The sequence below is a fragment of the Papaver somniferum genome, chromosome 3, assembly GCF_003573695.1.
Source record: "Papaver somniferum cultivar HN1 chromosome 3, ASM357369v1, whole genome shotgun sequence".
Taxonomy (NCBI): Eukaryota; Viridiplantae; Streptophyta; class Magnoliopsida; order Ranunculales; family Papaveraceae; genus Papaver; species Papaver somniferum.
The window spans coordinates 114280463-114300577 of record NC_039360.1 but is presented as its reverse complement, the minus strand read 5'-3'; positions in this window follow the sequence as shown (position 1 = coordinate 114300577).

Below are 20115 nucleotides of genomic sequence, written 5' to 3'. Positions count from 1 at the left end.
TAACCATCTTAGCTAAACTAATGCCAACCGTCTTCTTAGCTTTTTCAATCAGCCTTGGGTTTTCCTGGGAGATAAAGTTGCCCTTGGCCCTTTCTGAGGTGTAGAACCCCTGTTACGTGATAAAAGGGGTATTATCAGTAACATATATTCATCATATGCTAAATAAAAAGCCTAGTTTATGGAATGGTTTAGCACAACAGGATATAATCCCTTACACAATAGAGGCTAACTATCATCTAATGGAGAAAACATCATCTTTCACTAGCATACTATGACAAATAAGATAAATCACCTGTCATTTGCTTTGTCCTGTTTCCAAGTATTTGCAACCATATGTCCAGAATTAGGTCCCATGTAACTGCAAGAGAACAAAAATAATAAGTCACTAGTATTCAAAATAAGTTATAACAGATTTGCACTAGAAAATTCACACACAAAATGCCAAAGAACTCTCCTAAACAGATACATATATGATCAGTAGACTTTCTCAAATCTCTGTATGCATCAGTCAAATATTTCAATCCACGGAACAAAAAGAATAGATTCGATTCAGGAACTCATTAATCAAGTGACAGATATCCCTTTCGCTATAAGCGTACGAATCTCGGAATATAACTTCTCAATCAAAATCATTTCTTTGAACATTTCCGAAAATAAGACGATTCTTTAAAGAGTATTTTGGACCAAATTACTAAAACCACAGTACACATACAACAAGCAGGCTATGCACATGGCACTCAAAGACATCCCCAAAAAAAGATCAAGTGTAACCAGAATTCTCTTATATCAATGTAAGATTTTAACTCTTATGACCCTTATATACAAACATAATTGACTGTATGAAATTGAATTTTTTCTATGAAAAACCATTTTATTAAACGACAACCCTTGCAAGAGGATCATCTTATCAGTGTACATGCTTTTTTTGAGAATGGACAAATGAAGGTTATCACATCATTTACAAAAGAAGTAGATAAAAAATAAGTTATCAAGCACAGCTTCTAGACATGATCACATTTCTGCATCCTCTGAATTTTAGCTTTAATTCAAAATCTCAGACTGAGCCACAGAGGCATATTATCTATACAAAACCACCAAAGTACCATTAATAGACCAATTCAGTAATAAAATTCATGTAATGTTCAACAACAGAACACTTATCATTTCATAAACTACTATAAAGATCTAATTGTGATTATCCCTAAATCGAAAACCCTAATTTTGAAGTCGATTTGAAAAGCTAAATTGAAAAAATTGAAAACCCTAATTTGAACCAGTAAGAAATCCCTAAATCGAAAACCAAAAATTCATAATAACAAAGATGAAAAGCATAGTTAGCTAATGAAAATATACCTTTTAGTATATGCAGCAGAGTTCTTGTTCAGTAACTCTTCATCAACCATTATCTTCTTCCCCATTTCTTCAAAATACAGAAATCACTCGCTTAAAATTACTTAGGTTTTCTCAATAAACTACACTCTTATCAACTGGTTTATGGACAGAAAGAAACTTAAACCTTGATTCTTTATATACTGATAGAGTAACAAAATTTTGAGAAAAACCCTAACTAATTTCTGGCGGGAAATATCTTGATAAGGATACATCAGATGTAGTTGTTTGGGATATATCCTAAATTCATGCACGTAATCTTCCCAACCCATATCTTTCTCACCACTCTCCCGCCATCTTCTCTAACAACGAGATCTTACATCTGATACTAACATATTCGATGGAGTTAAACGAAGAAGAAAGGCTATATGAGTCTTTTCCCATTACAAGATATTAACACTTGGACTAACACCTGGAATTTCAATTGACAGCTCAACTAGGTCCCACTTATCTAACAGTTTTGACTGTTTACTTTAAACGGCAGGGTAGATTTAATAGTCTCGGAAAAAAAGCAAGACGTTGTTTTTTAATTTATGGTGTCTATTGGCACATTTCTTCACCATTTTGGTGATTTTGTATGCGCTTTTTGGGCGATTTTTTCTTCGCTTTGAGAGCGATTATTTCTTCACTTTGATGGTGATTTGTTCAATCTTTGTTGGTTGTTTCATGGCTTGTTATTTTAGATTTGAGAACATCGACGATTCAACACGGCATCGCTTTGAGTTCATCTTCAACAAAGGGATTTAGGGCATCCGGGTTTTTCGTTCATATATACAAGATTAAGGGCTAAGCACTCCTTTCTTTTTTGAGCATCTCTTGTTATAGAAGAAAAACATTCAAAATGGTCGGAATTAATTCCGGATTATACCATTTTTTCTCTCTACTTTTCGTACAAAATTTGGGTACCTTTACGGTATTTTGCTCTTTCTCTTCGCGAATTACATGTAATTGATATCTTTATTTGTATTTGGGTTTTAATTTTTTGTATTTTGATGTTCTTTTTCTTGTAAACAATCATGTATTCACCTTTTTGGATTGAATGAAATGTGATCTGACCGTTGATCAAAATAAATAAATAAAAAAAATGATTGTGGTTGATGTTCATCAAACACGCAGAACATCAACCCAGAATCGGTTTATGTAGGTGTATAATAAAAACTGATTGCTTGTAACATCAACTACAATCAGACTAATCTAGTACACACATAAACCGATTCTGGGTTGATTTTCAGAAAATTTGATGAGTAAATATAAGAGATTTAGAGTTAAATCATTGTTGAGTTTCTCTTAAAAGGAATAGATTAAAGAATTAAATGAATCACTTGAACTGTTTGTCGACGAAAATCCTTCAAAACCCAAAAAAAAAAAAAATTCAATTGTTATTTATGGGTTTGAGTTTTAGATTTTGATGGAAATTTAGAAAAAATTGGGTTTTGATTAAAGATTTTTTTTCATTTGTTAATAGAATAATTATGATTTTGTATTTATTAAGGTTTCTTTAAAGGGTAATTTAGTATTGTTACCTAGTTTCGACACCCCTTATCCACCTAGACTAAGAAAATCTATAGGCCCCAAATAAACACACTAAGCCCCAAATTAGCCAGGTTTTCTTTAGCTTGGCTTCCAAATAAATGTAGCTTGGTTGGCGTATGTTTCTAGAGTTTATTTAGGTGTCATTCGATAAGAAAACTACTCCAAAATTATTTTTGATAAATTGGGTTTTTATCTTGCAGGTCTCCTCACCCCATTTTCTTCGTGCCATTTAGTTTTTAAGATTTCTTCTTTACTGCAGCTTGTTTGGATAGCATTTCAGATATTGTTTTTTGATTTTTAGAAATAAAAATGTTAGAAGTTAGTTTGGCTACATACAGTTTCAGAACAACTTTTAAAAGCAAAGAGGTTAACTTTTTGTAAAGTAAAAATATTTTGCTTCTTACTTCGACTTCTAGAGATATCAGATCATCTCCAATAAAAGGTGAAGTTTTTACTTTTTTTAATGATACATACGAGAGGCATATATAAAAATTCATCTCCAACAGTAGTCCCTTCAAAACAAGTGGGATAAATATTAAATATGAAGGTATGAACGAAAGTATTAACAAGATTTTCGGTTAGACCTTGTTAGAGCATAGCTCGGTCAACCTCGCATGCGTTTCTATCTCAAGCATGTTTGTCAATGTTAGTGATCAAAACTATAAGTCTTGATTTCTAGCCTACATAGCTAAGTCTCAGACTACAATAGAAAAGTGTAGTTGATCTCAAAGACTGCATGGCGATTCATCATACAACGACGAAGATCTATACAAGGAACCGTGGAACTTCATCAACAAAAAGGTATGTGGAGACTTGAACTTATTTATCACTCAAAAGTCTATCTCTTCTATCTCCTACTTCTTATGAGACAAAAGTCGTATGCTATATAGACTAGATCATACAAATTTGACATTTCGAACTGAGCCTTCATTGCTTATCTTTTATCTCGAAATCGTGTGTTGGTAAAGCGTTTCGCTTTGATCAAGTTTATCTTCACCTAGTGACGAAAGTCATGAAAAGTTTCAATCACTTTGAGAATTGCTCTGACGTGAATCGGTCTGTGAATAACGGCTACATAGCGTCCTCTGAGAATGTCTCAATGATTGAAATGAGAGTTTAGATTACATAAACATGTATTCCTTGAACCGAAGTTTTCGAACTTTGTTGATCAAGAGAAATTGGGAGGATTGTGGAATTGGCTTGCCAAGTCCGCGAACTGTCGGAAGTTTTCGACCGAGAATTTCTGCTGGGATTTTCTAAAACTCGTTTGTGTGCTAAGTCCGCGAAATGGCGGAAGTTCTCCTTCCGAGAATTTCTGCTGAGTTTGGAAAACTCAACCGATTAACTTAAGTCCGCGAACTTGTTTGTGAACTTAAGAGGTTATGAGCTAAATATGTGCTCTGAACATGAAACATTAAATTACTAAGAAATGCTTTATGCAAACCATGGCTATAATGTTCAGGAGTCGATTCAATCGAATCAAATCATCTTTGTTTCAATTGTGTCTTGTGTAGTTACATAAGATCTCATAGCAATTGAACAACTCTGTAACTAGTTTATTTCAGTCAATTGAACTAGTTATGGTGAAGAAGAACAAGGTTAATATGAAATGCTCATATGGTTAACCTTTTAGGTTACTATGTTGAACCAACATACACGTACACGTTTGGGCATGGTTTTCGCGAACCCAGTAAACGTCTACCCAAGTGTGTGTGACAAGCTAAGTTTTCGATCTAACGGTTGAGAAATATTAGCTTGAATCTAAATCCGGTTTTCATCTAACGGTGAATATGGATTGCTTTGTATCTAAGGAAAAACCCTGATTTGAAGGCTATATAAAGGAGACATCTAGCATTATGCAAAACTAATCCCCACACGTCTGTGTGCTACTAGTGCGCCCGCTAGAGTCGATCTCCATTAACCTTTGATATTCTTCTCTAAAATCAGGTTAACGACTTAAAGACTTCATTGGGATTATGAAGCCAGACTGATACTACTTTATCGTAGTTGTGTGATCTGATCTTGCATCTTCTATCGTACGAGCACAATCGATTGATTGGCTTGAGATCGTGAGAGTTCTTTGATAGGCAAGATAAAGAAGTCACAAACATCTTCGTCTCACTGTTTGTGATTCCTCGACAATCCGCTTGTGTAGTCAGGAAGGATTGTAGAGAGGTGATTGATTAATCTAGGCTGTTCTTCGGGAATATAAGATCGGATTATCAATTGATTCTTGTTACCTTGATTTTATATCTAAAGACGGAACAAAACCTAGGGTTTATCTGTGGGAGACATATTTATCCTCTTATAGACTTTTCTGTGTGAGACAAATCTGTTTATTATCAAGTCTGTGATTTTGGGTTACAACAACTCTTGGTTGTGGGTGAGATCAGCTAAGGGAATCAAGTGCGTAGTATCCTGCTGGGATCAGAGGCATATGAGTACAACTGTACCTTGGGTCGGTGGGAGAATGACTGGGGTTCAACTATAGTCAAGTCCGAAGTTAGTTTGCAGTAGGCTAGTGTCTGTAGCGGCTTAATACAGTGTGTATTCAATCTGGACTAGGTCCCGGGGTTTTTCTGCATTTGCGGTTTCCCCGTTAACAAAATTTCTGGTGTCTGTGTTATTTGTTTTCCGCATTATATTTTATATAATTGAAATAATACAGTTTGTGCGTTCGTGATCATCAACTTCTCTAATCCAACCTTTGGTTGTTGATTGTAGTTGATAGATCCTTGGACATTGGTCTTTGGTACAGTCCAAGTTATCTCTCTTTGATAAAGACTCGCAGATTTCTATTTGCTTGAGTAAAGATCAAATCAAGAGAGAGATATTAACTCCTTGAGATACTTTTATCTAGATTGAGTCTGACTGTCTAGTTGATTCTCTAGCAAAGTATTTCAGAGTTAGTACATACATATTGCTAAGTGAAATATTGGGTGGTGTTGTTAGACCCCCGCTTTTTCAATTGGTATTAGAGCTAGGCAAACACGTTTAAGACCTAACAACTCCGAGTTTGTAGCGATATGACTCTATGGACAAGAGTATTATCTCTGACAACACAACATCAGTCCAGGACTACTCAGATAAGTTTCAAAAATCTGAAACCACTGAGGACAACTCTTCTCATCTCCTTCAACCGAATCTAAATCCAACTGGAGGAAATCTCTTGATGAACAGTTGGATGATCTCTCAGATGATAGTGATTCTGAAGAAGTATAAAGTCTTGATCAGGGAGTTTCTCAATACATCAAGTTGTTTAATCGTGAATTGAAGGAAACAAGGACAACTGCTTGCTTGAGAAAGTATACGAGTCTCCTCTGTCAAGAAATCAGAAAGTTGAGAAAACTCTTCAAAGGTTATGATTGTGGATACAAACTGTTACAATCTACCGTTAAAGATCATGAAGAAGAGGTTCGCTCAAAAAAAATATGAATGTGATAATCTTCTTCGTAACCTCTGTATATTAAAAGAGAGGATTTCCGAAAGTGAAGCAAGATGTGAATCTCAACAGAAGTGTTTCAATGATAAAGAACGCAGTTTTCTTATCAGAGAGAAATCCTTGGAAACCAAACTCGCTGCTGCTCTTAATAAGGTAAAATCACTGGAAGAGAATCTAAATAGGTTCGGTTCTAGCTCTACAAAACTGTATTCTATGTTGGGAGCCTGTAAAGAACATCATGATAAACGTGGTCTGGGATATAAAGAAATAGACGCTCCTAACAGTGGTAAGACTAAGTTTGTTAAAGCTGTTAATTCTCCATGTAAAGAACCTGTGTCAGCTTGCAAAAACAAGGATTCTATTTCTTCTGAATCTTCTCAAAATAGAACTACAGAACGTAGGTCCTTCAAGTGTTATTACTGAGGAAACAAAGGATACTCTGAGCGATGGTGTCGTCTTCAGATAAGGAATGAAAAACTTCACAACATTCTTACCTGGATGTCTAAAGAAGTTGTTAAACCTATATCACAGATTGGAATCAACCCTGTTCGACCTCAAGGGATATACTGTGATAAGACTTTTCCTAATTATGTCTTCAAAGCGAAGGATGCCTATAATGGTGGAAGGAAATACAACAAAAGTGTGACAAGTGCTGTGAATCAGTCTGGAAGGATAAAAAGGAACAGAAGAAAGAAAAATGAGTTAAGTTCCTCTAATTTTCTCAAAAAGGACTGTAAATCCAATTCAGATTTCTTACATGTCAACAATCGAGTCTCTGATCTGAAGATTCACATAAACAGACTAAGACGGAATATCAAGAAAACATGGAATGTTGTTAACCCAAGTACTTTTAAATCTTCTCTTGATAGTACTTCTTCAACTAAACCAGGTAGTTTGTTGAATACAGATGAAAAGGAAAAATAAGAAGTAAACAATGATGAGCAAGATGCTCATCCTATTACACCCTGACATGTTCATGTTGCATCTCTTTTTAATTTTTGTCATGTTAAAAAGGGATGCTCTTGATTCTCAGGATTTTCCGTCTTGAGAAAGCTGTCAGGATTGTACTGCATTCTTTGTTACTTTATTTTTTTTGCTCCTCAACATCTATTTCTTTTATTTTGGGATTCCTGGTCTATCATAGGCCCGTTTCTCTAGTACACGCACTAACCCTCAAGAACATCATGTTTCCTAGGGTTTGATGGAATTCCTTATATATATTGTGTTCCAAAGGTGCAAAAAGATTTTCTAAAAATCTTTTTGGTCCACAATGGAGGAAAGCAACAAGGTTGATGATGTTGAGCTATGTCCTATTGATATCTCATGATTTCATGCCCTTGATCATGAAAACGAAGACAAACTGCCAGTTCAGATTTCTTCATAATTGGTAGGAAATCTTCTTGGAGACTTTAAGGTCGTTCGCGAATAACTTAGTATCGCAACATGGAATCTAGACTACCTAAAAGACGAACTAAGGAAGGCATCTAAGGAACTCATTCTTGTTCAATCCCTGATTGCAGACAAGATTTAGCTTTTCGTCTGATCGTGGTTCTAGTTATATGCCTAGTATGTCTTCTTTTTGGATTAGTTGGAAGAATAACTAGTGCTTTGAATAGCGATGATCGTGACTACACATAGCTATTTTTGTTCTCATCTTCTTATGTTATTTTTTAGGTTTATTGGTTTTAAATTCTAAAAATATTTGGAGGATGATGTTTATTGCAGTATTTTAATGGTTTATGATATTGCAATATTTTTATGGGATATGTATTGTTTGCGTCCGTGAACTTGAAGATCCCATATTGCGGTCAAAAGTAAAGTCGTTCATGAATCGGTATTCGTTTTGATGAAAGGACGAATGGACTTTTGACATATACAAAAGTTAAGCCTATGTAATCATTAATTTCATAGAAAATAGGATAAAATATTTTGTTCAACAAGGATAAAGTCTATTATGTCGTTATGATAGAAAATAGAATAGATCCTTGTATGTTATCCACGATATTGAACTTCATTGATCCATTTTATTATGTGTTACCGTGAAGGCTCCATTATGTGTCTTATGTTGAGCACCTTACAACTAAGTCGATTTACCTTGGCTTTGTTGGTTGTTCCATAAGATGTTATGTGTCGAGCATTAAGAACTAAATTAATCAACTAATTTGGTTATTTAGTTAGTACTCCATAAGTCTTCTTTCTTATGTCGAGTACATGTACGGTTAAGGTTGTCATATTCTATGATGAATTTAGTCGGGGTTCCATAACTTCTCTTATGTTGAGCCCAAAATAATTAAATTGATTACTTCGGTGATTAGTTTGGTTATTTGTATTCCAATTAGATTAATTATAGGTTCTCTTGTAATCAATCTAGTTGAGTTTTCATATATTCCACAAATTCTTGTGTTGAGTATATGAAAGGCTACACTATCATGTTCTTTGGTTAATGTAATAAATATTCCGTAAGGTTTTCCTTATGTTGAGTATTTGAACGGTTAAGTTAGTCATCTCCGTTTGATTGACTTAGTCGTAGCTCCGTGAGTTTACTTATGTTGAGCACTTTCAATTAAATTGATTACTTTTGTGGTTTGATTTAGTTGCGTATTCCAATTGAATTAATCATGGGCTTACTTGTGATTAATTTGGTTGAGTTTTGGATATAGAAAATCATTCTCATGGTTTTTGGTGTCCAAAAAAAAATCCTTCTTTTCTTTCGAAATTAAGGTCGCTCTTGCTGTTCTCTCGAGAATGACATCAAATGGGGGAGAGTTCTTTTGAACTTGTGCTTAATGGTAATATCTTGCGGGAAGTGCGGCTGTGGAATTTTATAGGGGTTATCTTGTATCTTAAAACTCCTTGATGAATGTTGTTAGCTTCGGCTATTATATTGCATCTAAATTAAGTTGGTATGTATTTTTGTTTTGGTCATGAAATGTCTCTTGTGGAAATTTCATTATGATCCCATTCTTGTACCTTTGCTAATTTTATTGACAAAAAGGGGGAGAAATATTGTAGTTCACACTACAAATACATATGGTTTTCGAATCATTGTGTAAGGGGGAGTGGTTTCCATGATCGAGATGGAGTATTGACTAAGGGGGAGTGATACATATCACCGTAGTATTATTGTTAAAGTCGTGATACAATTAGACTTTGATCTTATATAATAATACTATGACACTGTATAATAATGATCGAGAATCTCGATTTCTCTCATTGTTATAGCTACGGATCTTCAACAACGATGGTGCTAAACTTACAACCTTTGGGATCATTGGAGTACTTGGAAGGACGAAGATTTCAAGGAACGTTGAAGATTAGACTATGGAATAGGAGCCACTAAAGTTTATCTTTTTTGTATTCCATATGTATTAATAGTTTTGTCACTAAAATTGACAAAGGGGGAGATTGTTAGAGCATAGCTCGGTCAACCTCGCATGCGTTTCTATCTCAAGCATGTTTGTCAATGTTAGTGATCAAAACTATAAGTCTTGATTTCTAGTCTACTATTAGATACGTCTCGAACTAGGATAAAAACTGTAGTTGAGATCAAGACTCCATGGAGATTATCATACAAAGACGAAGAACTACTCAAGGAACTAATGGAACTTCATCGACTAAAAGGTATTTGGTGACTTGAACTTATCTATCACTCAAAAGTGTATCTACTCTATCTCCTATCTTGAGACAAAAGTTGTTTTGCTATATAGACTTTGATTATACACATTTGCTATTTCGAGACGAGTTTATCTCGCTTATCTATTTCTCGAAATATGTGTTGGTAAGTTTTCGCTTTGGCCAAGTTCATCTTTACTAGTGACGAGAGTCATGTTAAGTTTCAATCACTTGAAAATGGCTTTGACGAAAAATGGTTTGTAAACAACAACTATATAACTTCCTCTAAGAATGTTTCAATGATTGAAATGAGAGTTTAGATTATATAACCATTTTTGGATATAAACATTGTGTGATAACTCATACATGTATAAGTCCTTATTCCTTGAACCAGAGTATGCGTACTTTGTTGATCAGGTAAACCGGAACAGAGTCCGCGAACCCAGTCCGCTTACTTAAGTTGGTTATTTTCTAAAAACGACTATTCGTGAACTTAAACTTATATAAACTAAGGAATGCAAGTCTGCAAACCGTGGCTATAAAGTTCATGAATCGATTCAAGTGAATCAAATCGTTTTTGTTTAAATTGTGTCTATTATAAATATCTAAGCAATTGAACAACTCTCTAACTAGTTCATTTGAGTCATTTGAACTAGTTGTGGTAAAGAAGAATATGGTTGATATGGAAGTGCTCATATGGATAACCATTTGGTTAACTACTGTTGAACCAACTAGATATACATGTTTGGGTACGGTTACACAAACCTAGATAAATGTGTATCTCATTTGTGTGTAACAAGCTAAGTTTCGATCTAACGGTTGAAAGATATTAGCTTGAATCTAATCAGGTTTTTATCTAACGGTGAATATTGAATGCTTTGTTACTAAGCTAACATTTGATTGCAAACCCTGATTTGAAAGACTATATAAGGGAGAACTCTAGCAACTGGGAAACCTAATCCCACCTCCTTTGTGATACTAGTTGTATTAGCTAGAGTCGATTCTCCTTTAACCTTAGGTTGCTACCGAGACCCTGTAGATTAACGACTTTGTGATACTAGTTGTATTAGCTAGTCTCGGACTAGGATATAAAAGTGTACTTGAGCTCAAAGACTTCATGGAGATTCATCATACAACGACGAAGATCTATACAAGGAACCGTGGAACTTCATCAATAAAAAGGTATGTGGAGACTTGAAATTATCTATCACTCAAAAGTCTATCTCTTTTATCTCTTACTTCTTATGAGACAAAAGTCGTATGCTATATAGACTAGATCATACACATTTGACATTTTGAGTTGAGCATTCATTGCTTATTTTTATCTCGAATCGTGTGTTGGTAAAGCGTTTCGCTTTGATCAAGTTTATCTTCACCTAGTGACGAAAGTCATGATAAGTTTCAATCACTTTGAGAATTGCTCTGACGTGAATTGGTCTGTGAATAACGGCTACATAACGTCCTCTGAGAATGTCTCAATGATTGAAATGAGAGTTTAGATTACATAACCATGTATTCCTTGAATCGAAGTTTTCGAACTTTGTTGATCAAGAGAAATCGGGAGGATTGTGGAATTGGCTTGCCTAGTCCGCGAACTGTCGGAAGTTCTCGACCGAGAATTTCTGCTGGGATTTTCTAAAATTCGTTTGTGTGCTAAGTCCGCGAACCCAGTCCGCGAACTGGCGGAAGTTATCCTTCCGATAATTTCTGCCGAGTTTGGAAAACTCGACCAATTAACTTAAGTCTGCGAACTTGTTTGTGAACTTAAGAGGTTATGATCTAAAGATGTGCTCTGAACATGAAACATTAAATTATTAAGGAATGCTTTATGCAAACCGTGGATATAATGTTCATGAGCCGATTCAATCGAATCGAATCATCTTTGTTTCAATTGTGTCTTGTGTAGTTACATAAGATCTCATATAGCAATTGAACAACTCTGTAACTAGTTCATTTCAGTCAATTGAACTAGTTATGGTGAAGAAGAACAAGGTTAATATGAAATGCTCATATGGTTAACCTTTTGGGTTTCTATGTTGAACCAACATACACGTACACGTTTGGGCATGGTTTTCACGAACCCAGTAAACGTCTACCCAAGTGTGTGTCACAAGCTAAGTTTTCGATCTAACGGTTGAGAAATATTAGCTTGAATCTAAATCAGGTTTTCATCTAACGGTGAATATGGATTGCTTTGTAACTAAGGAAAAACCCTGATTTGAAGGCTATATAAAGGAGACATCTAGCATTGTGCAAAACTAATCCCCACACGTCTGTGTACTACTAGTGCGCCCGCTAGATTCGATCTCCATTAACCTTTGATTTTCTTCTCTAAAATCAGGTTAACGACTTAAAAACTTCATTGGGATTGTGAATCCAAACCGATACTACTTTATCGTAGTTATGTGATCTGATCTTGCATCTTTTATCTTACGAGTACAATCGATTGATTGGCTTGAGATCGTGAGAGTTCTCCGATAGGCAAGATAAAGAAGTCACAATTATTTTCGTCTCACTGTTTGTGATTCCTCGACAATCCTCTTGTGTAGTCAGGAAGGATTGTAGAGAGGTGATTGATTAATCTAGGTTGTTCTTCCAGAATATAAGACCGGATTATCAATTGGTTCATGTTACCTTGATTTTATATTTAAAGATGGAACAAAACCTATGGTTTATCTGTGGGAGACAGATTTATCCTCTTATAGACTTTTCTGTGTGAGACAGATCTGTTTATTATCAAGTCTGTGATTTTGGGTTGCCACAACTCTTGGTTGTGGGTGAGATTAGATAAGGGAGTCAAGTGCGCAGTATCCTGTTGGGATCATAGGCGTAGGAGTACAATTGTACCTTGGATAGGTGGGAGACTGATTGGGTTCAACTATAGTCCAGTTCGAAGTTAGTTTGCGTCGGTAGCGGCTTAATACAGTGTGTATTCAATCTGGACTGGGTCCCGGGGTTTTTCTGCATTTGCGGTTTCCTCGTTAACAAAATTTCTGGTGTCTGTGTTATTTCTTTTCCGCATTATATTTTATATAATTGAAATAATACAGGTTGTGCGTTCGTGATCATCAACTTTTATAATCCAACCTTTGGTTGTTGATTATAGTTGATAGATCCTTGAACATTGGTATTTGGTACCGTCCAAGTTATCTCTCTTTGATAAAGACTCGCAGATTTCTATTTGCTTGAGTAAAGATAAAATCAAGAGAGAGATATTAACTCCTTGAGATACTTGTATCTGTATTAAGTCTGACTGTCTAGGTTATTCTCTAGCAAAGTATTTCGGAGTTAGTCCATACAGATTGCTAAGCGAAATATTGGGTGGTGTTGTTAGACCCCCGCTTTTCAGACCTTCATGTCGTTTTTTAACTGTTTTTCTAGTTGTTAAAATATGGCGATCACGCTGTGCATTATTCTAAGGATGTGGGTCTCAAATCCAGGCACGATATGGTTAGAGACATCGTTGCTTATATGTGGTACAAGGCTAGGGTTGCTGCTAGGAAAGAGGTTTCACTTGGGTTGATGGTGGATTTTAGTTCAGGGATAAAATTGTAAAACCAGTATTTAATGCGCTGACATCCTGCAAAGGGTAAAGCCGTTTACCGAGTGAGGAGTACCTCGTCACTTTATTTATTCAAAGCAATTCAATAAATACACAAAGTTCACCCAGAATGGTGCATGTAGCAACAATCCCAAATATTCTGTGAATTTTTAGCATTATTAATTAATGCATGATTTGCCTAGTATTTCCTGTGTCGTTCCTAGCAAAACTCTCATCATTGGCATGACATGACGACCGAGTGTTTACTCTCATCAGAGTAACATGAATCTCCAAGTATCAGTGTTGATATGTCCACGAAATACCCTTACAGGCTACACCATCCTATACCAAATAGGATCTCGTATCGGCGCTTTTGTTAGCTCGATCGAGCATGTTTAATTTCCCTAAGGGAAATCTGGACTGTCCGTATCAGTCTCAGAAACGATCACGGCCACGCAAGTTGGACGCATGATTTAACCAGCTTAGCCGAACCCTAGCAGGAATAGGCAATTACCGTGATGACCACCGGAGGGCCCACTTATGCCCTAGCCGGTCGAATACCACATCACACACCCCAGCGCGTCAAATTCTAGCCCTAAAATAGGGTGGTCACGCTGCTTGGAAGAAGCTCGATGAGCGTAGACTGTCCAGGACAGTCTTAAAACCATCACGACCGTCCAACTTCGCCAGCCTGGTTGGAAGGATCAGATCATCCTGTGAGTGATCAGGGAAGTGCTAACGCACACATTCGCGAGCCCACTTCTCCCTCACCCGATCAGATTTCTCACGGCAAACTCATGAAGCAATGAAACGATTGCTCAAACCATGGAAGGTGTGATGCTTCTAAGGGTCGCGGAAAATTCCACTAATGTCTTAAATCGATCACGACCATTCAATTTAGACATCCTATTTGGATGGCTTAGATCGCATTTAAGACCATCAGGAAGGTGCACATATGTTCACCATCAGCCCAACATGGGCCCCACATGATCGTTCTCTCCAAAGGAGAAGCATGGCTTTCCAAACCGTTTGGCCGAAGTCGCGTGTGCGTAACTGTTCAAAAACCCTAATTAGGGTTTGCGGCAATGTACATCTGTCGTAGTTCGATCGCGGCCATCCATCTTTGTCAGCCTAAACGGAGGGTGTAGATATAGACTCATGAGGTCCCAAGGATGTCAATGCGATCACCGTGGGCCGACCTTTGCGTGTGAGCGTCCGGTCTAGGCATACTATGGCCCGACGCCTCGAAACGCACGCCCAAAGGTGGCATACCACACGGTTTTTAAATCCTTTGCGGAAATGAATTTCTGTCGCAAATCGATCACGACCACTCATCTTTTCCAGACAAATTGAGTGGTCTAGATCGAACCTTCATGGGACCGAGAGGTGTAGACATGCACAGGAATGGGCCGTCTCCATGCATGACCGGTCGGTCCCACCAAAACAAGCGCCCATGCTTGAACTCTATCAAGCCAAAGGGGATGTTGCACACCTCTTTAAAACCCTAAAATCTATCAACGACAGCAAACATGCGCCATAAATCATCTCGTCCGTCCAACTTTGCCATCTTGGACGAACGACTTAGAATTAAAGTTAGGCGACCAATGATGCGCCTCAGTGGTCACCATCCGCCATTATACCGCAGTGAGTGATCGACCAGATGGTGGCCTGCCCACGCGGTCTCCAAACGATCACTCGAAGATGGTTGGGCATGCTACCATTTTAAGACGCTTAATCCGCGACTTATTCAGTTAAGCTTTAAAACAGCGATGCTTCATGCATATTGATTGTTTTCAATGCATTACGTGCATCGGCATACAAGATATTTCATGAATATCAATTCTTTAACTTAGTTATTTAACCTGATAACACCGTGTGTTATTTCTTGCGGCGGGTCCCACGACTCGACCCACTCATTCGAGACATCAAACATGTCACAAACTGGGGGATACTTACTGGGGTATTTGTCTGGAGGTTTACAGCATGCGGCGTGCAACGCGCCCATTACGAGAACGTGTTAGGAGGCATGGATGGTTAACGATGATGAGGGAAGTGGGAAAAGGCGTGATCATGTGATAATCACCTACACGACCCCACTACTCCATCACTCAACTGCCTCCACTTCCTACGAGATGAGGATTGCGCTCAATGACTTGTATAAATAGGTCCTTCACCTATTTCCAAACAACACAGAAGAAACCAAGTGTTGTCATCAGTATTCAGAAAACACCCAGAACTGATAGCTTTCATTGTGCAAGCCAGTTCATCATTCTGATACAAGTCACAAACAGCCAACACCTTTATAAAATCAACACTTTATTCGCTTCCCTCCCTAAGATCAACCCCATATCCTTCACTTTGTGACCGAAGCAAGTCTGGAACGGCCATTTCTTGGTTTATGCCAGAATTGTATAGATTGATCTCTCGAATCAAAAGCACTCCCGTGCAGTGCATTTGTTTAGGGTTTAGATTCGTTTCTCGTCCACACACCCAAATTTACCAAAACCAGTAGAAACATTTTTCACCCATAAACAACTGGCGACCACAGTGGGAGATTAATCTCTCGGTTGTGAAGTCAATTTCTTGAAAACCCAATTCAATTTTATCAATTTCAAGATGGTGGAACTTAGGTATGGATCAGCAATCAATTATGATGGAACTAGTACTGACAACACTCTCGGTGTTAATGTCCCTGTCAATGGAGATACCATGATCAATACATCCCGTGGAGCCGCTTCCTCTACCACCAACACCAGCGGAGCGGGAGATATTCCAATAGGTGTGACACCTCCTATCACCAGAGCCAGAGCAGCCGCAAATCCCGGCATTTCTTCAAGTGTAACGCCTCCAGTCGTCACCAGGACAAAAACTTCCACTCCTCCGTCAGGACGAGGGGCTGGAAGAACAAGAGGAGGACATCCCCTTATTACCATTGTGGATTTGATGGAAAGGCAGGAAGTTCTTTCTAGGCTCAAACGGATATGGCTGCAACTTAGAAGGAGGTACTCACTTTTCTCAAAACTCTAACCGAGCGATTGCCACAAGAGTCACAACATCCCCTGGAGCCAACAAAGGACGCATTTAATACACCCGGAGCAGGCACTTCAACGACGCGGACCTGCATAGGTGAAGAAGCTCGTGTTGCTTCTGAACACCCGAGGGAAAGGGACCAGCCATCCAACTTTATTACGCGTGAATACCTGGAGTGATTCCTTCAAAACCGGGGTAAAGGAAATCCAATGGACATGCACCAGCATCAACCTCCGTACCCTCAAGACGTGCAACGAATTCCCCTTCCAAGAGGATACACCTCTCCTCAGTTCTCCCTTTATGATGGTACCGGTAATGCTCGTGAACATATCTCTCGATTTTTGGAATCTTTGGGGGAACATGAATATAATCATGTTCTCCGTCTGAAAGAGTTCTCAAAGTCACTTACTGGAAGAGCGTATACCTGGTACAACAACATCGCACCTAACAACATATCCAATTGGGGTGAGATGGTCAGTGCCTTCTACAGGAAGTATTTCTTCGTGTCTGAAGAAATCACCTTTTCAGACTTGGGGAGAATCTTTCAACGAAATAATGAGCATCCAAACGACTTCGTTAAGAGATTCAGGATTCAAGCGTTGGATTGTCATGATCCGAATGTCACCGAACGCCAGTTGGTGGAGTTATGCATTAACGGAATGGTGTCCATATACCGTGCTTTGTTAGAGAATCTGGTCTTTCAAACATTTTCTGAGCTCCATGAAGCCGCTAAGAGTTCCGCCACAACGGCCCCAGCATTGTTGGAAAGAACCAGAATTGTTCGAAACGAAGATATACGTGAGAGTCGAGGAAGCAGGCGTCTCATCTACAAGCAATATAACATTGGGCCTTCTGTGAGCGTGGTAAGCGAAGGAGGAAAAAGGAAAGCTTCAACAACAGAACAACAACCCAAGCGTGCGGCTCCAGCCCAGACAAATTCATCTCGAAAGGGGGCGGGCAAGACTCCTGTACAAGAAGCTGAAGATACAGTTCCGGACTTCCTATTTCCCATGAATGAAGTCATAGAACTGTTGGAGGCATGGATTCAAGATAACACGATCAAGCTCCCCCTATCAGACGTCCACCGACCGAGGAAGAGATCGCAAATCCCAAATATTTCCGTTACCATAGGTTCGTCCATCACCCGACCAAGGGTTGCAACAAATTGAAGCACATTTTTAGAGAAAAGGTAGAGGCAGGAGAACTTCAGTTAGGAAACGAAGGTGTTCATAGAGATCCTCTTCCTATTAGGAGCTGCATGATTTCTAGGGATTCTGTTCGCAAGACTGTACAGTCTATGATGGAGCATTAATGTGAAATCTTGTATTTCTCCAAGGAACAACGTCAAGATATATTTACGGCCCTCAACTGCATTGTGTCAGGCAGGCGTTTGTATCCAGAAAAGGAGACAATTTCGAAACCTCAGTCTTTCCTGGAAGATGCAACTAGCAAGGGGAACTGGGGATTCTTGACCGTCACTCGCTTGAAGGATGTCGAGTTCGACAACACATTGATTGATGCGGCCTCCGAATTCAACATCATTACTGTCAAGACTTTGAAAGCCGCAAATATTTCGAAACAAGAAGTTATTCGCAACTCAACCGTAATCAGGAATTCATAGGGAGAATTTAAATATGCCTATGGATACATTGATATTGAATTTAAGGTGGGTGATGCCCTGACGCATGCAAAATTCTACATAGTCAAAGAATATCCGAATTATGATATGGTCCTGGGACGCTCGTGGGTACACGACAACAAGGCAATACTGGGAGTACGCCCTTTGCCGATTTCAATACCTGAAAGGATATCCAACAAGCCATCCAATCCCGAAGACTATTTTCTGTCGTATCAATCACACACAAATATGACGCAATTACCTGGAGTGAGCCCGCCAGTATATGTTAGGAGATTTTGCACCCAAGTAAGTCTCATCGAACAACCTTTTTTGCAACCAGTCACTCCTCCCTCTGATAAGTCTCGGGGACTCGCTCTAATTAACAACCCAACTGCCACTAGGAGATGTGAATGGGATGTTGGTCCTTTCAAACGCTTTGTCAAAAGTTTAGAAGCTGTCTCGATTAAAGATGACGAGTCCAAGGACTAAGTAGGTGTGCAACGCCCAAACCCATTTCAAATTGGAGATTTGGTAACAAAGGAGACCGCGTTTCAAGTTGGAGGTATGACAGTGAAAATGACCGCTCAGTCTGATTCACCTACAGAAAGGGAAGATGAGCCATACCTGGTGGCAGATGTTATCTTAGGCGGTTACTGCAAGCTCATCAATGCCGGCAAACTGGAAGGTGTGACGATTCACTCACGATGGATCGAACCCTACAGTTCCTAAGACGCTGTGCTACCACTTCCTCCAGCCTAAAACGCTGTGTTATCTTATCCTCCAGCATTCTCTTTAGTATTTCTTCCAGCAATTTCCTCTTTCATGCAATATTTGTAATTTCTCCAAAATGATTGCTTTGCTTGCATTCATAATTAAGGTTTTCAACTTCCAAATTAATCAAAGTATTTCCTTTTAGGGATTTCTTTACTCCTTAAACATGACACAAAATTCTGAGTCAACCTAAATTATCATTACCCGCCAGATTAAACCAGAAAAAAAACCCTAAAAGAAACATTTCGTATCCTTTGAAAAATATTGGAGGAATAGAATATGTGCATAGGAAAAGGGGGAAAAACGCTTCGAGCAGTCTACTCCAAAAGAATCAGGAAGACCTCGCGACAGGAGCATAGACAGGTTCGTGATGTTTCATTATGGCATTACTTTTTCATCACAAGAATAACATGCGATCACATGAAGGCGCATCACTGCCTGAGAGATTCTGATAAAGCTATATTGGAAGATTTATCTCAAAGAAATATGAAACCCTTGTTCAAACAAGCAAGCAAAAAAGAAGAAGACCTTAAACTCGGCCGCCACTGAGTACAAGGAGAAAGTGTTCACAAATTACGAGAAAATACTCGTCCAAAAAAGAGAAAAGAGAACAGGTAGATTTAGTCATCAAAGAGATCAACCGTTCCTTCACCATCGCCGGAGTCTGCTTCAACACCGTTGTCATAGGCCGCCACTGCTTCTTCCTTTGGGTCTGCCTCGACTTCCCTTTCGGATATTTCTGCAACGTTAGCAACGTTTCCGCTTCAATATCCTCAGTAGGAACAACTTCCGTATCTTCCCCAAGGACCACTGCAGCGTTGGAGATTGTGATGACTACCTTTGGACGCTCGGGTTCTTCCGTATCAGAGTCGAGGACGCCATCTTGGATCATATAATCACGTTTATCTTCACTCGGAGGCCGTTCATGTTCAATCCTTCACCTCTTTAGTCGTGCTACAAATCTCTCGGCTCTCGCGCTCACCGGTGATTGCGACGCTTCATCATGCCTCTGTTTTTCCTCCCTGTCGATTGAAGCCAAAAGATTTTGAGCGCGTTTTCGAGCGATGCGCAGATGCATAATGGACATGCCCTGTACAACATGATCATCCTCTCGAAGCGGAAGATCAATTTTAGCCATCACCTCCTCGAACGCATCAACCTCAGGTTTGTTGACTTCAA